We start from the raw sequence: 21,654 nt of genomic DNA on the forward strand, positions 1-21,654 counted from the left end.
ATTCTGCAACGATTTACACTCTGGGTAGTCCCATTGACTTTAGTGGCATTGCACTCACTTTAAATCAACATAAAATATGGCCCAATATCTCTGCAAAGCAGCACTTCTGGGAATATCTCTCTATTTCCTTACCAACATTTCCAATACTGTTGTATCACTGGAAGAAGTCTTCCTTTCAGGAAAGGTAACTAAATCATGGCAGCATTATAAGCAGTTTGGAAGGGATCCTGGCAAGCAAAATACCTACCCAGTCATTCGACTATTGAACACTGATATTCAGAGTTTCCTACAGGTTTTTGGAACTGTTCAACGTTCTTTTAAAATATGTCTTCAAAAACATAAAATTATGGAGATAAACTTGATAAGTTTTAATCTGTCTGAGATAAACTAAAACATATGACCAGATATTCAGGACTTAGTCATAAAAACAATGAGCAAAAATATCAATTAAAACATATCAGAACACAGAGTTTACTTTATTACATTGCCAAACTATTTCATCCAAAGACCTAGTGTTATTTTTTTAAACAGTAAAAACTAGTTATATGTACTGTAGTCACCTTTGGTATTTTCCCAAGAAATAAATATATTCTTCAAAATACACTGTTATACAGAATATTTTATATTTCAGATCTATTCAAAACAATCAACACCACCTTTTAAGTATCCAACTCCTGTGAAGCATAAATTCTTTGCTAGATTTGACCATACAACTTTAGAATGCAATGTTGATAAAGAAATATCTAAAATGTAAAGATTTGCATAGGAAAGAGAAACTGGCCTTATATTAAATCATATCAATCAACACTGTCAAAGCTGTTCAAGATTTTAATTGGCATATTTATTTAGTGATGCGATTTTTGGAATGATGGTACCATTTTCAGTGTGCAAATTTGCTTCCACAGCACTCCCATTTTAATTAAAATTATTCCTATTTGGTCCCAAGTGTTAAAGTAGAATATCTGGAGAAGACCATAAACTATACAAATTTAGATCTGATCCTGCTAATTTCAGACAGATGAATAGCCCCCATTGGTCCTGATCCTGAGAGGTTTTGAGCATCTGCAATTTCAGTGGCAGCTGTGAGTTCTCAGCATCAGACACAATGAACTCATTAGGACTATTCACATGCATGGAATTACTCACATGAGTAAGTGTTTGAAGGATCAAGACCACAGTTATTTAGTGGCAGATTCCAATATTTTTACTTATGTTGAATAACACCTTATTTTATGAGTTCACTTAAAAGCAATAGGGCTACCCAGGGCATTAGGAGATAGTCAGTGTGTTCATTGTGGGGAAAGGGATCAGAATGTGGCCCTATGTTATAGTTTTTATATTGATTATTTAGATATATTTTCCCTTATATAAATGTCCATGTATATGTTTGTGTATGTTTATGTATGTACTCAAAGACACACACATACACTGTATATGTCTTTGTAACTATAGAGATGTCATACAATTATGCACACACAGACTCCTACATGAAGACATACACAGTTTATGTGAGTACACATATAAATGACATAAATATGCATGACTTAAAATATATACACCCATATATACCCATTTACATTTTCACGTATCCAATTTCTTCCGTCAACATATGCCTTCAACTGCCAGTGAAGTCAATGAAACAACTGAGGGTAGAATCTATCCCCCAGTTTGTGATCAGTTTATTAAATGCTTTTGCAACCCACACACCTTCTGGGTGTGGTGTTCTGTTCCACCTAGTGGCACCAAGACTACTTTGAGAGAGTTAAATGAGTCTGCTCTACAGCTTTAGCAAACAGGGAGTTGCCTTTTAGCTCATGTGGTAGAGGCTCATGAACTAAGCTCCAAAGGGCCCAGGTTCAATTCTGCACGCCGACGATCGGGGTCTGTCCGTGTTACACTTTGTCATGTTTTGATGAAAAGATCAAGAGTACATGCAACACCACAAGTATCAGTAACTACAAGTCAGGCCATAATGTGCCAAAGGCAAAGGCGTTACTGCATCATTACTTACTGAGTACATGTGATACTAAATATTTGAAATTTAGTGACAAACATTGTAAAAACTATAAACATATAAATACATTAATTTGATAATGATATGAATGAGAATGAAAACCAACACAAACAAGCCAAAAAGGTTATTATGATAATAAAATGTTGTGACTCTTGTGATCACTCTCCGATTCTGTGCATTTCAGGGACATACCAAAGTAGGTTTCAATCATTTAGGAGGCAGAGCAGGGATAGCAATTTTCATACGTGGCTTTGGATGAAAATGATTTACGTTTTGAGGCCCATATTCACTTCAGAGTTTGCACTAGTGTAAACCCTGCTAAGGGTCCCTAGTGTTCCCATCACACAGCTGTGCCAGTTCCCTATGCTGAGGAGCCAGCATAGCCTGAAAAGTAGATGGTGATACCTAGAAAAGGGGGCATGACCACGGTGGCTGGGAAGTATGCTGATTCATGGCTCTAGCATGATTTAAAGCTGCTCCTCCCCCCTCACAGAAAACCTTAGGGCAGATGGCAGGAGTAACACTATGTAAGTTAAGATAAACCCTCAGGGTTGCAAGGCACTTTTGCTGGTGCAGCAAGGTGTAATTTACACCTTCTGTGCCACTTTACAGAACTTAAGTCTTATTGTCTTTTGGCCAGGCATAGTACAAACAGACCAATACAACTTGCAAGCATAGTGTAACTTTACTCTGAAGCATAACAATAGTGGAGCCAACTAGTGCTATAATATAGCCTCTTGATCTCCTTAAAAACATACTCCAGATTATTTCTATGCAAACATTACAACTTCAGTTAATTCAAATTTTAATCATCTGTGACAATGGTAGATCCTCTCCCGATTATTCCTTTCAACCTGGTAGGTTGGGTCAGTGCTGGATATAAATGTGGGTGTTTTTAGTTTATTTAATATTTTCTTTGCCATTATGGTTCCAAACTATGCCTTATGTTTAATGTTTCATTACATTTTAAAAATGGATGTTTACATTAACAAGGAGTTTACATCTCAATACAAGGAAATTACTGAAAGAACATCCATGTCATTTTTACTTATGGAAATCACATTAGGCCCCATTCACTAACTTTGAACCAAGGCATGGTGAGGTAATATAGCATCAGAAAAATGTTAAATCAATATTGTCAAGAGATGTGCCAACTTTTAAGGTCAGCCATATGTCAGTATTTTGCTAAGGTTTTTTTCACATCTTCATTATGTCTTCACATACAATATATTTATTTTTGTATTCTTTACTTAGATCACTTAGCCAACAAATACAAAGGAAGAGGCCAAAATGTAATCAAGGCCTTAACTAGTTCATTGCATTTTTTAAGAATATTGTAACTTAGTGGGGCTGGAGTGGGTTAGGGGAAATTGTCTATAGTTATAAATTGCTCATGTTAGCAAGAGTTTCTTTTAGATGTCATAGTTCATGCTTCAGACTTTAGCACCACATTAGCTTGCTGCCAAAAGTCATTGATGATATTCCTGTTGGAAGAAATATGATACACATTAAGGTTCTGATCCTTCAATTGAATCTACTGTCATGGACTCTCACACAGATGTGAAGTCCCACAGACATCTATGGAGTTCTGCTCAGGTGAAATGATCTGATGCCAGAATCAAGGCCTAAGAATTCTCAACCTCTAATATAAAGTGCTTTACCAGAACAATGTAGGACACTCCAAGAGGAGAAGCTGGCTTCCAGCAGAAAGCATTCCTTCATCTTTTAAGAATGCTGTGATGGGGCAGCACCCCATCAATCCCAAGATGGAGATGGAGAAGCTTCTAAAGTGGATGCTGGAAAGGCAGCAAAAGCAGGCAGCCCAACAGCAGCAGCAGTAGGTGCAGATGATGCAGCAGATGGCCAGCCAGCAGCAGCTACTGATAACCCAGCATCAAGAGCACCAGCAGGCACAACAAGAACGCCTGATTCAGCAGATGGCCACACTATTACGCCCAGCAGGAGCCGCAGCTGCCCTACTGGCTGTGGCCAGATCCAGGGAGATGCTGGGGGAACTGCTGGTATGCCTCACTAAGATGGGGCCAGAAGATGACCCAGAGGGCTTTCTTAGTGATGTTCGAACAGGTGGTGACCACCGCCAGGTGGCCCCCAGAGCATTGGGCCACTCTACTAGCCCCCTATCTGACGGGACAGGCCCAGGCCGCCTACCATAGCCTCGATCCCCGGGAGGCCCTAGAGTACCCCTGGGTGAAGGCAAGGCGGCCATATTGGACTATACCGGCATTAGCCCAGAGACCTATCGCCAGTGCCTCTGCAAAGAACAGTATCCCCCTGGGGCCTGACCCCAGGCAGTGGCCCAATGGATACGAGACCACTGTTGGAAGTGGGTGAACCCAGAGGGCTTGACCGGACCCCGGGTAGCAAAGATGGTGGCACTGGAGCAGTTCACCCAGATCCTGCCTCCAGGAGGAAGGGCCTGGATACACCGACATCGACTGGCGACCTTGTCAGCAGCGGTGGCCTTGATGGAGGATGACTTGTCCACCGAGGGGGCTGAGGCGCCACCCCGAGTAGCAGGGAATTCCAGTCGAAGGATCGGGCCAGGCAAAGGAAATCCCCAGGGGACAGGGACCCAGGAGCTGTGGTCCGGCGCCCGCCCCATACCTCCGAAACTCCCCAGCCCTGAGTCCAGACACAGGGCCACCCAGGTACCCCAACAACCCCAAGAGAGAGGGAGCCCACTGGGTGGAGGCCCTGGACCCACTGAGGCCTAAGAGGGGTGATGGGAGTGGGGACAAGAAGGGCATTTTTGGTGGAATTGCCCATTTATGGACTGCAATTACGGACAAGCCTGGGTCGCCGGACAAAGGGCCCAGAAGAGAGGACCGGGAAAGCTCGTGGTCTCTGTACGGGTCGAGGGGATCCTCGCAAATGCCCTCATGGACTCGGGGTGCAGTCAGACCCTCATATGGGAGGGGCTGGTCCCAGACCTCAAACTCTCTGGCACTCAGATGCACTTGCAATGTGTGCATGGGGACATCCGCCCCTACCCCGTGGCTTGGGTGAAGATAGAAGTCTCTTGCCCAGAGGGGGACCTCCACGTGGGCGTGGCCCCCAGGTTAGCCTACCCAGTAGTATTGGGACGAGACTGGCCAGGCTTTGGGGAGATCCTCCGGAGGTACCAACCATCCGACTCACGGATGGACAGGACTAGGCCTCCACGAGTGAGGCTGCTCGGATGCACGCCGCGGGTCGACCCCGGAGGAGAGGCATCGGCGGAGACCCCTGCGACCCTCCCCATCCATAAGGCCCCTTTTGATGGAGGACACACAAAAAGAACTGGAGCGGGACATGGACTTTATACAGGAACAGAGAGGACCTGACCCTAGAGTAGGGCCTGGGAACAGGCCACCAGTCCTGGCCCTGATGAAGGCCCAACCCCGAGGCCCCCACAGGGCCCCTGTTTTGAGATATGGCAGGACTGCCTATATCGGGTAGTGCAAGAACCATGGACCCAGGAGATGTTCTGTCAGCTCTTGGTCCCCCGGAGGCTGCAATGAAGCCTCTTCCAACTATCCCATGCAAACCCCTGGGCTGGGCACCTGGGGCGGGAAAAGACCCTCCAGAGGATAGCTCACCAGTTCTTCTGGCCTGGCATACACTGGGAGGTTCGGGACTACTGTGCGTCCTGCCTGGAATGCCAGCTGGCGGGACCAAAAAGCATATCCCTGGCACCCCTGATTCCTATGCCAGTTGTTGGCGTACCCTTTGAATGGATTGGGATGGACCTAGTCAGCCCCCTTGAAAGAAGCAAGATGGGGAACTGCTTCATCTTAGTGTTCGTGGATTATGCAACGCGTTACCCTGAAGCCGTGCCCCTGTGGGCTGCAAGTACGCAAGCGATTGCTACCGAACTAGTGAAGATTTTCGCCAGGATTGGGATACCAGCGGAAATCCTGACAGACCAGGGCACAAACATGTCCTCTAAACTGATAGCTGAACTGTGTCGCCTCCTCCACATACGAACGCTCCAGATGTCAGTTTACTATCCCCAGACAGATGGCCTAGTGGAACGTTTCAATGGCACCCTAAAGTCCATGCTACGGAAGTTTGTGGAGGAGGACCCTGCCCATTGGGATACCCTGTTGCCAGCCCTGCTGTTCGCCATAAGGTAGGTACCCCAGGCCTCGACGGGGTTCGCACCCTTTGAACTCTTGTATGGCAGGTAGCCCAGGGGGATCCTGGACCTCCTGAAGGAGGAAGCCCTGCAGACACTAGTTCTCGGGACCACCCAGTACGTGTTACAACTCTGAGAATGGCTCCGAACACTAGGGGCCTTCGCCCGGGAAAACCTGATGCAGGCCCAAGCGAACCAAGAACGCCTCTATAACCAAGGAACTAGGGGGTGGAGCTTTGCCACAGGGGATCGGGTGCTGCTTTTGTTACCCTCGGCCGAATCGAAACTTCTGGCCAAATGGCAGGGACCCTACGAGGTAGTCCGGCAAGTTGGACCAGTAGACTAAGAGGTCCGACTACTGGGGTGACGGAGGGAGACACGCGTCTACCATGTGAATCTTCTGAAGGCCTGGAAGACCAGGGAAGCCCTGCTCATCAGCCTGTCCACCCTGGAGTTGGAACTCAGGCCCCTAGTAGGGGAGCCCCCGGACCCAAGGCTGGTGATGTTAGGGGCAGGCCTCACCCCAGTGCAGCGAGAACAACTACAACAACTGATAGATGAGCTCCCACATGTCTTATCTGCCCACCTGGGACGAACTGCCCTAATGAGTCATCATATCACAACCACCCCCGGTCAGAAGGTAAGAGACCACCACCGACCATTGCCCTGGAAAATGTGGGACACGGTCCGAGGGGAGCTGGAAACTATGCTGGAGATGGGGGTCATGGAGAAATCGATGACTGAGTGGCGCAGCCCCATTGTCCTAGTCCCAAAGCCCAACGGGACTACCCATTTTTGTATTGACTTCCGAAAGGCCAATGCCATCTCCCGCTTTGACGCATACCCGATGCCGAGGGTGGACGAACTGCTGGAATGGCTCAGAGGTACGAGGTACTTGTCAACCATAGACCTAACCAAGGGATACTGGCAGATCCCCCTCACACCAAACTCCTGGGAGAAGACAGCCTTCCCAACGCCTTTCGGCCTCTTCCAATTTATAACCATGCCATTCGGGCTACACGGCACCGCTGCTACATTCCAACAGCTGATAAATAAGGTCTTACAATCCCACAACCAGTATGCGGTGGCGTATATAGATTACATTGTAGTGTATAGCAACAACTAGGTGGACCACCTACGCCATCTGGCTGGGGTGTTGCAGGCCCTCAGAACAGTTGGCCTCACAGCTAACCCGGCAAAGTGCCACCTCGGGCAAGAAGAGGTAACCTATCTCGGATATACAGGGGGGGAGGAACTGACACCCCTAATCAGCAAGGTGCAAGCCCTCATAGACGTACCCATCCCCAAGACGAAGAAACAGGTGTGCCAGCTTTTGGGCATAGCCGGATATTATCGCTGCTTCATGCCAGATTTTGCATCCATAGCTTCCCCCATATTGGACCTGACAAAGAACTCACAGCCTTGACAAGAGCAGCGGTCAGAACAGTGCAAGGAAGTCTTTGAAACCCTGAAAGAACGACTCATGCAAGAACCAGTCCTGCAACACCCAGACTTCTTAAAGGAATTTATACTTCAAACAGATGCCTCAGAGGTAGGCTTGGGGGCCGTACTCTCCCAGGAATTAGATGGGGAAGTGAGTGGCACAGCTTTTGTTACCCTCGGCCGAATCGAAACTTCTGGCCAAATGGCAGGGACCCTACGAGGTAGTCCGGCAAGTTGGACCAGTAGACTAAGAGGTCCGACTACTGGGGTGACGGAGGGAGACACGCGTCTACCATGTGAATCTTCTAAGTATCTAAGTCATACTGTAACTAAGTCATAAACTGTTCCCCCTTGAACAACATTATTCCACAATAGAGAAAGAGGCCCTGGCAGTGAGATGGGCCATTGACGCCCTATGTTATCATCTGCTGGAGAATAACTTCAGGTTGATCACAGACCATGCCCCCCTACGGTGGATGCATAGTATGAAGGACACAAACCCCCGGATTAAGCAATGGTACATCTCCTTCCCACCCTATGACTTCCGAATGTTTCATCACCCAGGTAATGCCCACGCTAACGCAGATTTCTTCTCTGGAGTGAGGGGGAGGAGGAGGCGGACCAATCAGGAGGATCCTTCTTAAGGTGGATGGTGTGTGACGGGGCAGCACTGCCCCGCACCAGCCCCAGCAGCATCAGGCCGGTAGCACTGACGGCAGAAGTCCCGCCCTGTCCGTACTGGGCATGCTTCAAGTGCTCTGGACTGGGAAGCTCCAGCGGAGGACCAGCCACCGCCCATGGAGGCGCTGGGGACTGAAGCCTCTCTATGCCGGCTTGAAGCCCTACTACAGGAGGAACTCGGGGAAGCAACTGACCCAGAGGCCTCCAGGGAACCTAGGGACTTGTGGGAGACCTCAACGCTCAAGCCAGTAGGAAGCAACCCGGGTGTGGTGGTGACAGACTGGTACCTTGCCCCTGGCAAGCCTCAGCGTGTTTTGGTTGGACCCCTTGCTGAGCCAGGGGCAAGGTCCTACGCCACGGTTAGGACCGGAGCCAGGACCTGGTGGAGTGGGAGAGCCTTTGGTCACCAGGCTGTACTGCCCTTCAACCCAGGGCGATTCTATGGACTCTGGCCACTAGACTGTATTGTCCGGTAACCAGAGGTCCAAACCCTCACAAATGCCTTTTATCAGAGATATAGAGCAGTGTAACGTGATTTTCAGGGAGAATATTTTTCATTCTAGACCACAGCATCCCCTATGAATTCATAGAATAAGAAGAGATTTTAAGATGTGGAGGTAGCCTGCCTTAGATTGCCAGCTTCCCTGCAGTCAAGAACAATTGGCTCCAATAGCAGCTTGCAATGAGTAATTTTTGACTGAGGATAAGAGCATAGAAGACAAATAAAAGATAAAGAAAATTTCAAGTGGAACTGTCTGGTTCCAATAAAACCAAGTTATTTAAATGTAAAATGCAAAAATATTGGAATTTGCCTAGGATTGCATTCTTTGTTTAGTAATTAGTTCCTGACAAGTTGGAAATAGAAATAATTTTTGATTAAACTTTGTTATGCATATTTTTGTTCATTAAGTGAAAGTTTTACTAGAAGCTTCGGGAAATAATACCACCACAAAGAAAAACACTCATAAGCTTTCTCATATGCAATTCACCAATTCATATAAAAGTAAACTTAAATAGAAACATTTGTCACAGATGCCTCCAAATACAGTCAAATAATTCCATTTTTCAACACATTATCTGTGAGTGTACACTTGTGATTAATCCTGACCAGGAAGGTGAGAAAGATGGCTGTTATTCAAGCAGCTAATCTTTCTGCCCAGTACCATGTAAAGGTTTTTCACACAACATTCATTTTTCTATTAGAGTTCAACAACTGTTTAATCTTTCAGTTTCCACAATCTGCTCAGGCACACAGGGTGAGCTAGTCAACTTGGTTCTTAAGGTAATTTAAAAATAATAATCCTCCTCAAAGCTTTGTTGCATATTGGTAACCACCTCTAATCTCTATCTTCAACATTAGGGCCCGTCCTACTTGAAATGCCATGTAATTGAAATTACAAGCTTTCCGCTCCATGTGGCAGCTTGCTAGCACATTGTATACCAAACGTACAATAAAAAAAAATGTTGAGCTAGTCCTTTCGACATTGAGGTTTGAGCTAAATTATTGAGCTTTCCTATTTACAGAAATAAAATACATGGGCACCAAGGAACTACCCGTGCTGCAGCATGTGAAATGTAAGCAGAAGATTGATTTCATGATGATTCAGGCTGTCTTTTTAATCATTGTTATTTTGATGCCTTTTAAATTAAGATTATTTGGGGTCAGGGATGCACCCACCTTTGCCATTATATGGCTAATCCTGCAAAGTGCTGAATGTCTCCTCAGAGATGCTAAGCACTTTCACAGCTTCCATTGACTTCAGTAGGACCTTATGGAGCTAAAGGATTGGGCCTTTAGTTCGCTTCTAGAACTGGGCATGCCTTGGAAATCTAGTGGTAGGAGAACATGAAATGACATTTATCCTAATGCCATTCTTCTTCCTCTTATTCACTCCCAGTGGAGCATAAGGCGTCAACCATTCTCCTCCATTCATTTCGTTCTTGAGCGAGGCAGCAAATTTCATCCCACTTCATTCCCATGCCTTTCATTTCCTCTTCAATGGTCCTTCGCCACGTCCCCAATGGTCTACCTCTCCTCCTCCTTCCTTGTGGTGTCCATCGTAGGGCAATATGAGGGTGTCTATCAGCACCCATTCTCAACACATGCCCCAACCATCTCCATCTTCGTTGTTTGGCTTCATCCACTATGTTGTTAATGCCCGTTAATCGGCTCACTTCAACATTGGTGATACGCTGCGGCCAGTGTATGTTAAGAATTCGCCTAAGACACCTTCCTTCAAAACCCCGAAGCCAACTTTCTATCTTCTTGTTGGTCCTCCATGTTTCCGCCGCATAAAGCAACACAGAGCGGATGTTCGACCTGTAGATCTCTACCTTGGTTTTCATTTGCAAGATGGCCGACCTCCAAATGTTCTGAAGTCTATAGAATGCAGTTGCTGCAAGACCGATTCTGGTAGATATCTCCTTCTGAGTATTACCATCAGCCGATATGTAACTACCAAGATATTTAAAATCGTTCACCTCCTCCAATTCTACGTCACATACTACTGTCGTCGTCGAGCTGGCTGTTTTTACTTTCATTGTTTTGCTCTTACCGGCGTGGATATTAAGTCCCACGCACCTTGCTGCTATACCTACTCTATCAGTCTTCTCTTGGAGGTCCATCTGAGAGCTTGAAATCAGGGCGATGTCATCTGCAAAGTCACAATCTTCAATATGACCATAGGGTCACCATGCGATCCCTCTTGGCCTATCTTTGGTGGCTTTCCGCATCATCCAGTCTATAACCACAAGAAATAGGATGGGCGAAATAACACATCCTTGTCTAACTCCCGTTCTCACATGGAACCACTCGCTCCGCTGTCCTTCATGGCGAACACAACACTTATTATCGGCATACATATCTTTGAGGATGTTAATAACTTTCGGCGTGAATCCATATGTTTTTAGGATATTCCAGAGAGATGGATGGTGGACGCTATCAAATGCCTTCTCGAAATCAAGGTAGTTAATGAACAGTGGCGAGTTCCATTCAAGGGATTGTTCCATTATCATACGTAATACAAATATCTGATCAACGCATCCTCTCCCACTCCTAAATCCTGTTTGTTCTTCCCTCAGGACCTCTTCTACTGCTTGTCTTATTCTCTGTAACAGGACTCTGCAGAAAACCTTCCCGAGCACTGATAACAGGTTTATACCTCTCCAATTATCACACAAAGACAAATCACCCTTCTTTGGTAATTTCACAATGATACCTTTCTTCCATGCTTCAGGTACTTTCTCTTCTTCCCATGCCTTGTTGAATAGCTCCTCTAGAATCCCGGCACTCATATTCAGGTCGGCTTTTAGCATTTCTGCGGTTATTCTATCTTCGCCTGGTGCCCTATTTTCTTTTGTCTGTCTAATGGCCTCTTCTATCGCTCGCTCTGTGATAGGCCCTTGTTCTACCTCCATCTGAAAACTTGTTTCCTCTATTTCAACTACCTCTTCAGGATTTGGTCTATTTAGAGTCTCTCTAAAATGCTCTGCCCATCAATTAATTTGTTCTCTCTCTTCTATCAATATTGTCCCATCCTTTCCTCTAACCGCTGTTGACCTATTGCTGAACCCTCCTGTCAAAGTCCTCGTGATTCTATACACAGTTCTTGTGTCGCCCCGCACGGCTGCTGACTGTGCCTCTCTTGACAGACTGGTAATATAATCCCTTTTATCTTTTCGAACACTTCTCTTCACAGCCTTGTTTTTCTCCCTGTATTCTTCATTCGCAGCTTTCTGTTGTTCACCACTTCCAGTCAGCATATGTAATTTTGCTATCTTCCTCTCCTCAATGAGTTTGTATGTATGATCTGAAATCCATACTTTCCGCTCTCTTCTCTTGTAGCCAAGCACTGTTTTGCTGGCCTCCGCATATACCTTCTCAACGTTGTCACAAATAGTGTTTATATTACCAGTTTGCAAATCATTTAGAAGTTGAAACTTTTTCGAGAGCTCCAGTATGAACTGTGCCTTTACCGACGGTTCTTTCAACTTCCTTCGTTGCTTGGTCCCAAGCCCAAGATGTGAAAGGAGGAGGGTTGTGCGTTGGGTTGGCAACCCACCATGTAAAAAAAAAACAACAAGTGCCACTAATGCCATTCACCTGGATCAAAATACAGCCATGATGCTCAGACTGCACCAGTCATTTTGCTGTGAGAATTTATATTATATATATAATAATTCTCACAGCAAAATGACTGGCCAGGTATTATTGTGTGTGTGTGTGTGCGCACGCAGTTTTACCCACCTTGCTTTGAAACAGGAGTTGATGAAAGCCACGTAGGGAAATTTTAGTATGCGGCAGCACTGTCCACACCGACAGTTAGTGCGCACAGGCCAGTACAGGACAGATTTACACTTCAGCTTGCCGTCAGTTAAGTGTTCTTATAGACAAGCCCTCAGTCAGACATGCTCCCATCCTGCATTATGGAGAGACAGTAGTCTCTTCGTTGTTAAGGTTGTAACCAGTTTTACATCATAATACCCGATTACGACACCTCAATAATTTCTGCAAAACTAACCTTGAAGTGTCTTAAATTTCAGGTGAAGCAGTTATGGTGGTTTTGAGATATGTATGGCACAGATAAAGAGAAGGGAACACTGAGGACAGGTGCTTATGAAAATATGCATTGGAGTAATGCACAGTCTTAGCAGTGTGCATGGCTGATTACATTCTTTACAAAGCATGCATGGCTGCAGTTTAAGATTTGCAGAGCAGCTGAAAGTGAGGGTAAACTGAGAGGCATGGACCCTTAAGCCTCTAAAATCAGCAGATTATTTAATGGCAAGCAGCCAGGACACACAGACATAAGCTTCTCAAGGTATTATTACTGAGAGGCCCATAGCTCCTCAGGGAATTTTCAACAGAAAAAGTCAGGACACTGCCAAGCTTCTAAGCTCCACAGGGCACTTTCAGCAAGGGGTTATATTCAGCCTGCTGGCTACTTGAGCTCCGCATGGCTCCAGTCAGGGCAGCACATGAGTTGCAGAATTCAATTCCCAGTCTCTAAAATAATTGGCAAAAGAAAAGGAAATTCAAGCACTGAGCACCCAAATGCTGGCAGTCATGCAAAAACATAAATGATCTGGAGAAAGGGGTAAACAGTGAGGTGGCAAAGTTTGCAGATGATGCTAAACTGCTCAAGATAGTTAAGACCAAAGCAGACTGTGACGAACTTCAAAAAGATCTCACAAAACTAAGTGATTGGGCAACAAAATGGCAAATGAAATTTAATGTGGATAAATGTAAAGTGATGCACATTGGAAAAAATAACCCCAACTATACATATAGTATGATGGGGGCTAATTTAGCTACAAGTCAGGAAAAAGATCTTAGAGTCATCGTGGATAGTCCTCTGAAGATGTCCACACAGTGTGCAGAGGCAGTCAAAAAAGCAAACAGGATGTTAGGAATCATTAAAAAGGGGAGAGAGAATAAGACTGAGAATATATTATTGCCCTTATATAAATCCATGGTACGCCCACATCTCGAATACTGTGTACAGATGTGGTCTCCTCATCTCAAAAAAGATATACTGGCACTAGAAAAGGTTCAGAAAAAGGCAACTAAAATGATTAGGGGTTTGGAACAGGTCCCATCTGAGGAGAGATTAAAGAGGCTAGGACTCTTCAGCTTGGAAAAGAGGAGACTAAGGGGGGATATGATAGAGCTATATAAAATCATGAGTGATGTGGAGAAAGTGGATAAGGAAAAGTTATTTACTTATTCCAATAATACAAGAACTAGGGGTCACCAAATGAAATCAATAGGCAGCAGGTTTAAAACAAATCCAAGAAAGTTCTTCACGCAGTGCACAGTCAACTTGTGGAACTCCTTACCTGAGGAGGTTGTGAAGGCTAGGACTATAACAGCGTTTAAAAGAGAACTGGATAAATTCATGGTGGTTAAGTCTATAAATGGCTATTAGCCAGGATGAGTAAGGAATGGTGTCCCTAGCCTCTGTTTGTCAGAGGATGGAGATGGATGGCAGGAGAGAGATCACTTGATCATTGCCTGTTAGGTCCACTCCCTCTGGGGCACCTGTCATTGGCCACTGTCGGTAGACAGGATACTGGGCTAGATAGACCTTTGGTCTGACCCGGTACAGCCGTTCTTATGTTCTTATGTAACATGAACATCCTACTTAGCTGGTATTATTGGAGACCAATGGTATGGGAGGAAAAGGCCTGGTCAGCGCAAAAGCAGCCATGTTACATGCAGAGCTCTGCTACTCACATACTTACTGTTGCAAAAGACATTATACTAAGTAGCCTAAAAGTTTACTTCAGTTCAAGGAGACAATGTCTGTCAAAGAATGGGACATGGAGACAGCAGAGGGGTCAAACTGGGAGTGAACAGGGTAAGGACAAGGAAGGTCCACACCAAGGAGGACTCTGTGTTGCTTGGAGCATGGGAGCCGGGACGGAGACACCTGTGGCACGATCAATTCAATGCCAGAAAGGGCCCTTTCGGACAGGTGACTCCATGTACAAAATCTGCAGCCTAGTCCAGTGGCCATGGCTGTAGGTGGGAGGAAAGTGGATTAGTCGCTTTCATTTCCAGCAAGTTCTTTATATTCCCAGAGCCCAGAATGCTTGTTTATTACTGCACCTGCAATTCCTCACAGGACTATTTCATAGAATCATAGACTTTAAAGTCAGAAGGGACAATTATGATTGTCTAGTCTGACCTCCTGCACAACGCAGGCCACAGAATCTCACCCACCCACTGCTGTATCAACAGCGGCAGCCCCAAACACCAGCACTCCAAGCACGTGCCCTGCCGGTCCCTTGGAGGGCAGCAGTCAGGCAGCCTTCGGCAGCTTGCCTGCGGGAGGTCCGCCGGTCCTGCGGCTTTGGCGGCAATTCGGCGGTGGGTACGCCGAAGCTGCGGGACCGGAGGACTTCCCAAAGGCACGCCGCTGAAGGCTGCCTGACTGCTGTGCTTGGGGCAGCAAAAAAGCTAGAGCCCCCTGTGTATCAAACTCCTAACCTATGTCTGAGCTATTGAAGTCCTCAAATCATGGTTTAAAGACTTCAAGGTGCAGAAAGTTCTCCAGCAAGTAACCTGTGCCCCACGCTGCAGAGGAAGGTGAAAACCCCCCAGGGCCTCTGCCAATCTGCCCTTGAGGAAAATTCCTTCCCAACCCCAAATATGGCGATCAGCTGAACCCTGAGCATGTGGGCGAGGCTCACCAGCCAGACACCCAGGAAAGAATTCTCTGTAGTAACTCAGATCTCACCCCATCTATCATCCCATCACAGGCCATTGGGCATATTGACCACTAATAGTCAAAGATCAATTAATTGCCAAAATTAGGCTCTCACATCCATCATACCATCCCCTCCATAAATTTATCAAGCTTAGTCTTGAAGCCAGATATGTCTTTTGCCCCCACTGCTCCCCTTGGAAGGCTGTTCCAGAACTTCACTCCTTTGATGGTTAGAAACCTTCGTCTAATTTCAAGACTAAACTTCCTGATGGCCAATTTATATCTATTTGTTCTTGTGTCCACATTGGTACTGAGCTTAAATAATTCCTCTCCCTCCCTGGTATTTATCCCTCTGATATATTTATAGAGAGCAATCATATCTTCCCTCATTCTTCTTCTAGTTAGGCTAAACAAGCCAAGCTCTTTGAGTCTCGTTTCATAAGATGGGTTTTTCATTACTCGGATCATCCTAGTAGCCCTTCTCTGTACTTGTTCCAGTTTGAATTCATCCTTCTTAAACATAGGAGACCAGAACTGCACACAGTATTTCAGATGAGGTCTCACCAGTGCCTTGTATAATGGTACTAACACCTCCTTATCTCTACTGGAAATACCTTGTCTGATGCATTCCAAGACCGCATTAGCTTTTTTTCACTGCCATATCACATTGGCAGCTTATAGTCATCCTGTGATCAACCAATAATCCGAGGTCCTTCTCCTCCTCTGTTCCTTCCAACTGATGCGTCCCCAGCTTATAACAAAAATCCTTAACCTCCACTCCATCCTCAGTGCTTAGCAGTCCTACTTCTTCTTTCTTTGTTTTCTTCTTATTTATATGGCTATAGAACCTTTTACTATTGGTTTTAATTCTCTTTTCAAGGTCCAATTCTACATTGCTTTTGGTCTTTCTCACTTTATCCCTACATGTTCTGACCTCAATAAGGTAGCTTTCCTTGCTGATCACTCCCATCTTCCACTCCTTGTAAGCTTTCTGCTTTGTCTTAATCACCTCTCAGAGATGCGTGCTCATCCAGCTTGGTCTACAATTCCTGCCTATGAATTTTTTCCCCTTTCTTGGGATGCAGGCTTCTGATTGTTTCTGCAACTTTGACTTGAAGTAATTCCAGGCCTTCTCCACCTTTAGATCCACAAGTTCTTCAGTCCAATCCATTTCCCTAACTAATTTCCTTATTTTTTTTAAGTTAGCCCTTTTGAAATCAAAAACCCTAGTCACAGATCTATTTTTGTTTATCCTTCCATTTAGTTTGAACTGAATTAGCTCATGATCGCTCAAACCAAGGTTGTCCCCTACCACCATTTCTTCTATGAGGTCCTCACTATTCACCAAAACCAAATCTAAAATGGCATCCCCTCTTGTTGGTTCAGCAACTACTTGGTGAAGAAATCCATGAGCTATTGCATCCAGGAAAATCTGAGCCCTATTATTATTACTAGCACTTGTCCTCCAGTCTATATCTGGGAAGTTAAAGTCTCCCATGATCACACAATTACCATTAGTATTTACTTCATTAAAAACATTAAAGAGGTCTCTATGCATATCCAAATCAGATTTTGGTGGTCTATAGCACACCCCGAGCACTATCCCAGGGGAGGCTCTAGTAGCTTTCTTCCCCAGTGTGATTTTTGCCCAGACAGACTCTGTCTTATCCATTCCATCACTTCTTATTTCTTTACAGTTAACCTCATCATTGATATACAGTGCTACTCCACCATCTTTGCCTTTATTTCTGTCTTTTCTAAACAGGACATACCCTTCAATACCTGTACCCCAGTCATGACTACTATTCCACCATGTTTCTGTTATCCCTATAATATCTGGTTTCGCTTCCTGCACCAGTAACTCTAATTCCTCCATTTTGTTACCTAGGCTCCTCGCATTGGTGTACAAAAATCTTAATTTTTGCCAATGTGTGCTTTTGGCAAATGTGTAAGTGAGAAATAGGCAAATGTTTAAGTTTTAATCATGGTGTTTCCCATATAACTCATTGAATAGTGAAGGCAGAGGTGTGAAAGAGGCAGATGTTCCAGACTCTGGTTTCTCTTTGCTTTCTCTGCTTTGAGCAGAACAAGAGTTAGCACGTGGAGTAAGCAACTTAATTAAATTCAGTGTCACTGCCAAGAAATAGCATCCATATTCAGCAAAATGTGACTATAACAAGAGACACCATTGTTAGAAAATTCTGTCCATTTCACTCTCTGGCCACAGAGCTTAGGTCAAAGTGTTCAACTGAAGGATGAACTTTAGAGACTTTAAATGTGTCATTTCTCTGACCTTTTGTAATATGACATGACAATTTTGAAGCAAACATCTGAAAAAATACAAGATCATAGCACTTAAGGACGATGAAACTGCCCCAATGCTTATTTTTTTAAGCAGGAAAATTCACAGAATTGTTTTAACAGGTCCAGTTTGGGGCACAATGCTTTTTTGAAGGAAAAACAAAAAAGAGTTTGTCCAGGTTTTAAGAAAATAAAAGTAAAGCATTTGAAAGCTTTTGGAGATTGGTGGGACTTCCAGTCTTACCAATCAGTCAATATCTCACACACATTCTCCTAGAGACACCCTCCAAAACCCAATGCCTTTAGAATTCTATCCTGCAAACACCCACATGAGAATATATAGAATCAGAGCCATTGTATATAAAAACTTCACAACAAATGGTTGACCGTGTACTAGCTATATTATTATTAATGGACCATTTTTGTTTTGTACCTTGACTATGTCTTACAGTATCTAACAGAAATGAAGTGATGCTATAATAGCTGATGGACGTATTAGCCATGTAATTGTTTTGTGTAATAATATTAATTAGATTTGACACAGAGATTGAAATGTTAAAGCCAAAATTCAGATTTGAGTGCTTAAAAGTTTGTCAGTTAAATCCATGTTTAGTGACCTACGAAAGTGAATTAATTTTCAGAGGTGTCAAGCATTTGGAGCTCTTGTTGGTTTCAGCAGGTACTCAGGTTTGTAAAGTTGGTCTTAGTACACTGATGGTGCTACATAAATAATAGTACTTTCAGTTCACACAGGTGCAGGGATGTGCCACTGCTATTCGCAGTGCAGGATCAGGACCTAAGAATAGTTCTTATTCTAGGCCCCAATTGCTGACCCAATCCAGCAAAGGGTTTAAGCATTATGTTAAAGTACTGAACATTGGGCACATGAATAGTTGAGACTATTAACATGCTTAAAATTAGGTTCAAGTTTAAGTGTTTTTGGGAACTGAGCCTCATGAAAAAATAGTGGAAAAGAATAACAAAGTATCTGCAATCAAATTAAGTTATATAGCATTGGAAATAGTCATATTTAATGCACATCAAAGTGTTAAACTTTTAATTTTTCCTAGTACAATCAAGCCTCAAATAGTTCCACAAATTTAATTACCATTAAGGATTTTTGTTATACATACCATAACAAAATCTACTCTGTGTGTGTGTGTGTATTTTCTCAATAAACTAGCAGAGCAAACAGGAGGAAAAAAAATTAAAGCAATAAACCTGTATAAAACAATTTATTGGGTATTTGTTTTCACAGTAAGAAATAAATGGCAAAAAATGCCTTTTGCAGTTGGATGACTTTCTTTCCATTTATTACACTTGAATTGGGTTAACTCACAAGCATTTTTTGCAAAGAAAAAATGTTTTTATGTCAGCATGCAAGACAGTTGAGTGACTACAAAGAGTTGCAAGAAAAACAAAAATAATCACAAGCCCGGCCTGTTCCAGGTTCTGAAACAAAAGATAACTACCATACTATATGGTGTTAACTGTCCAGTTCATGTGCCCCATTTTGTATCAGTACATGTCCTCTGATATTTTATTTTTTATTTTCTAGATTAAAAAAAAGTCAGTGAGCTAGAATTAAAGTTTGCCAGGTGAAATATTTTTGCAGAATTTTGCTATCTTGAGGAAAAAAAACCAAAACAACCTGTCTCACTGCAAAATTACATAAGTAAAAGCCAAGCATTTCACCTTGATATCTTTCTTATATGAAATGTATATAAAAGCTGTGTTAGAAAGAGTTCAGGAATGAGAATTTCCAGCTGAGGTCATTAACTGGGAAAGATCACTAAGCGTATTTTAATAAATTCAATTTTAGTTTAGATACAACAGCAGAAAACTGGAATGGTGAGATCACGTTATTGATTAAAATGCATCAATTTACTTGTCATTAGTATTTATTATTTGCTTAGCATCAGTGTATTTAATGTTGTACAGTAGATAAAATAAAGTCCATCTGTCCCCCAAAAGTTTATAGTCCCACAAACATTTATTATTGGGAATAGTACTTACTGCTGTGAGCAGCCCTACTAAAGTCACACTAGTCTTATATTGACTATTCTCAGTTACAGGTCCTATCACCAGAAGTAAATAGTTGCAAGACTGAGCCCCAACAGATAGACAAAATAGGGGAATGCATTGGGAAATTCAGAGATTAGGATAATTTAGTAACTTTCCTGTTTGTTTTCTGTTGATTGGATATTAGGTAAAATTCTACAGCAAAGAGAAGGAGAGAGACCAGTAATCTTTAGATATCTCACTTTACAATATGCCCTTTCCAGTTTTGACATACAGCAGTCTTGACAGAGTAAACAGAGTACTTCATGTTAAACATTAATAATAATAGTTTATTATTAACTTGTCAGAAAGTTAGCTTGTCATGATCTTTATTGTAAAAAAGAAATGTAAATGTATAATTTATCCTATCCCTGTAAGGGTCTGACAAAAACATAACGAGGTAGTTTTTCAGATGGTGTAAGTTGTATTCAATGGCGCTATGACAATTTATACCAGCTGAGATCTACCCCAAGATTTTCAAAGTACAGGCATGGGCATTGCTTTAGGCATGTCCAAAGCAAAAGGCTGATGTACGAGTTCTAAGTTGTGGATATTGAAAAGAACTCCTTTAGCTCTCCTCTCAGTTCCCACTCTTTGCCTAAAGACCCTTCTTTCCTAATGTTGGTTGATTTGTCCCACAACAGGTCATTCTTATTAGGGGAGGAGGAATTAAAACAAACTTGTCAAATACAAATAAGGCTCCAGAGAAATTTCTGCTAAAGACCAGTTTAACTGCCAAAAGAGTCATATTACTGCATTTGAAGACATTCTTAGCATTGAATTTGGCAAGAGTGGAACTGGATTAGCAGATTTAGCCACTCTTGTGTGTGGGGATATCCAACTGTGTGACTATAACGGAAAAAATGGTTCCATTTCTCAGAAGTCTTTGATTAATATAGTTGTTCTCTCCCCGCCCTAAGCTTTTACATTACATATGTTTTTGAGGTTATTTATGTGGAAATAAATCAGTGTGTATATTTTGAATAGGTTTTAAAGTTACTGTAATTTTTTTATCCTCTTATTAATCAATCTTAGGTACTATGGTAGGGTGGGCAAGTGCCCGTTTTTCAACCGGAAAGTCCAGTTGAAAAGGGGACCTCACAGTGTCTGGTCAGATCTACTGAGCGGACATGCAAAGTCCGGTTACTGAGGGCAGGGGAGGTGGTGAGGCACTGGGTCATCACACATGTGCCTCTACTCAGCCAGGGTCATCTCCTACCTGTGTCAAGTGGCTGCAGCTTCCAGCCCTGTCTCCGCAGGCAAGTTCCTCCTGACCCGGGCAGGGGGGTATGGGAAAGGAAAGGAAAAGTAGTGAGAGATGGGAGGAGGGGAGAAGAGGAGTGGACAGGACGGGGCCTCAGGGGAAGAGGCAGGGCCTCAGGGAAGGGGTGGGACAGGGGCAGGGCTTGGGGGGGGGGTGGGAGAAGCAGGACAGGGGTGGTGCCTTGGGGAAAAGAGGCAGGGCAGGGGATATTCCGGCACTCCTGCTGGTGTCTGGTTTTTAAATACTACCAAGCTGGCAACCCTATACGATGGTGAAGGGGATCCTATTAGTACCTAAGTGCTTTACATTATTTAATGTACATATTTGTCCTGGTAAGCATTTATCACTATATTTTTTCAATAAAGAACTGTCACAGTGAGTAACTTACCAAAAGGAAGTCTTCGGGGGAGTGTGGTGGAGTGGTGCCCCACCCCCTGAGAAGAAGGGCTAAACCAGGCCCCAGAGGCTGTGCAGACCAGCAGCCAATCAGCCAAGGCCTGAGGAGAGCCAATCAGGGCAGGGAAAGAGGCAGCCAATCAGG

General features: G+C 43.9%; 1 protein-coding gene across 5 annotated transcripts in view; it reads right to left on the reverse strand.

Annotated features, from left to right (window-relative positions):
- C2H8orf34 (chromosome 2 C8orf34 homolog) overlaps positions 1-21,654 on the reverse strand; it is a 281,523-nt gene that overhangs the window by 37,121 nt on the left and 222,748 nt on the right. The gene's annotated exons all lie outside the window — the stretch shown is intronic.

Source organism: Mauremys mutica, chromosome 2 (genome assembly GCF_020497125.1).
Source record: "Mauremys mutica isolate MM-2020 ecotype Southern chromosome 2, ASM2049712v1, whole genome shotgun sequence".
Classification (NCBI taxonomy): domain Eukaryota; kingdom Metazoa; phylum Chordata; order Testudines; family Geoemydidae; genus Mauremys; species Mauremys mutica.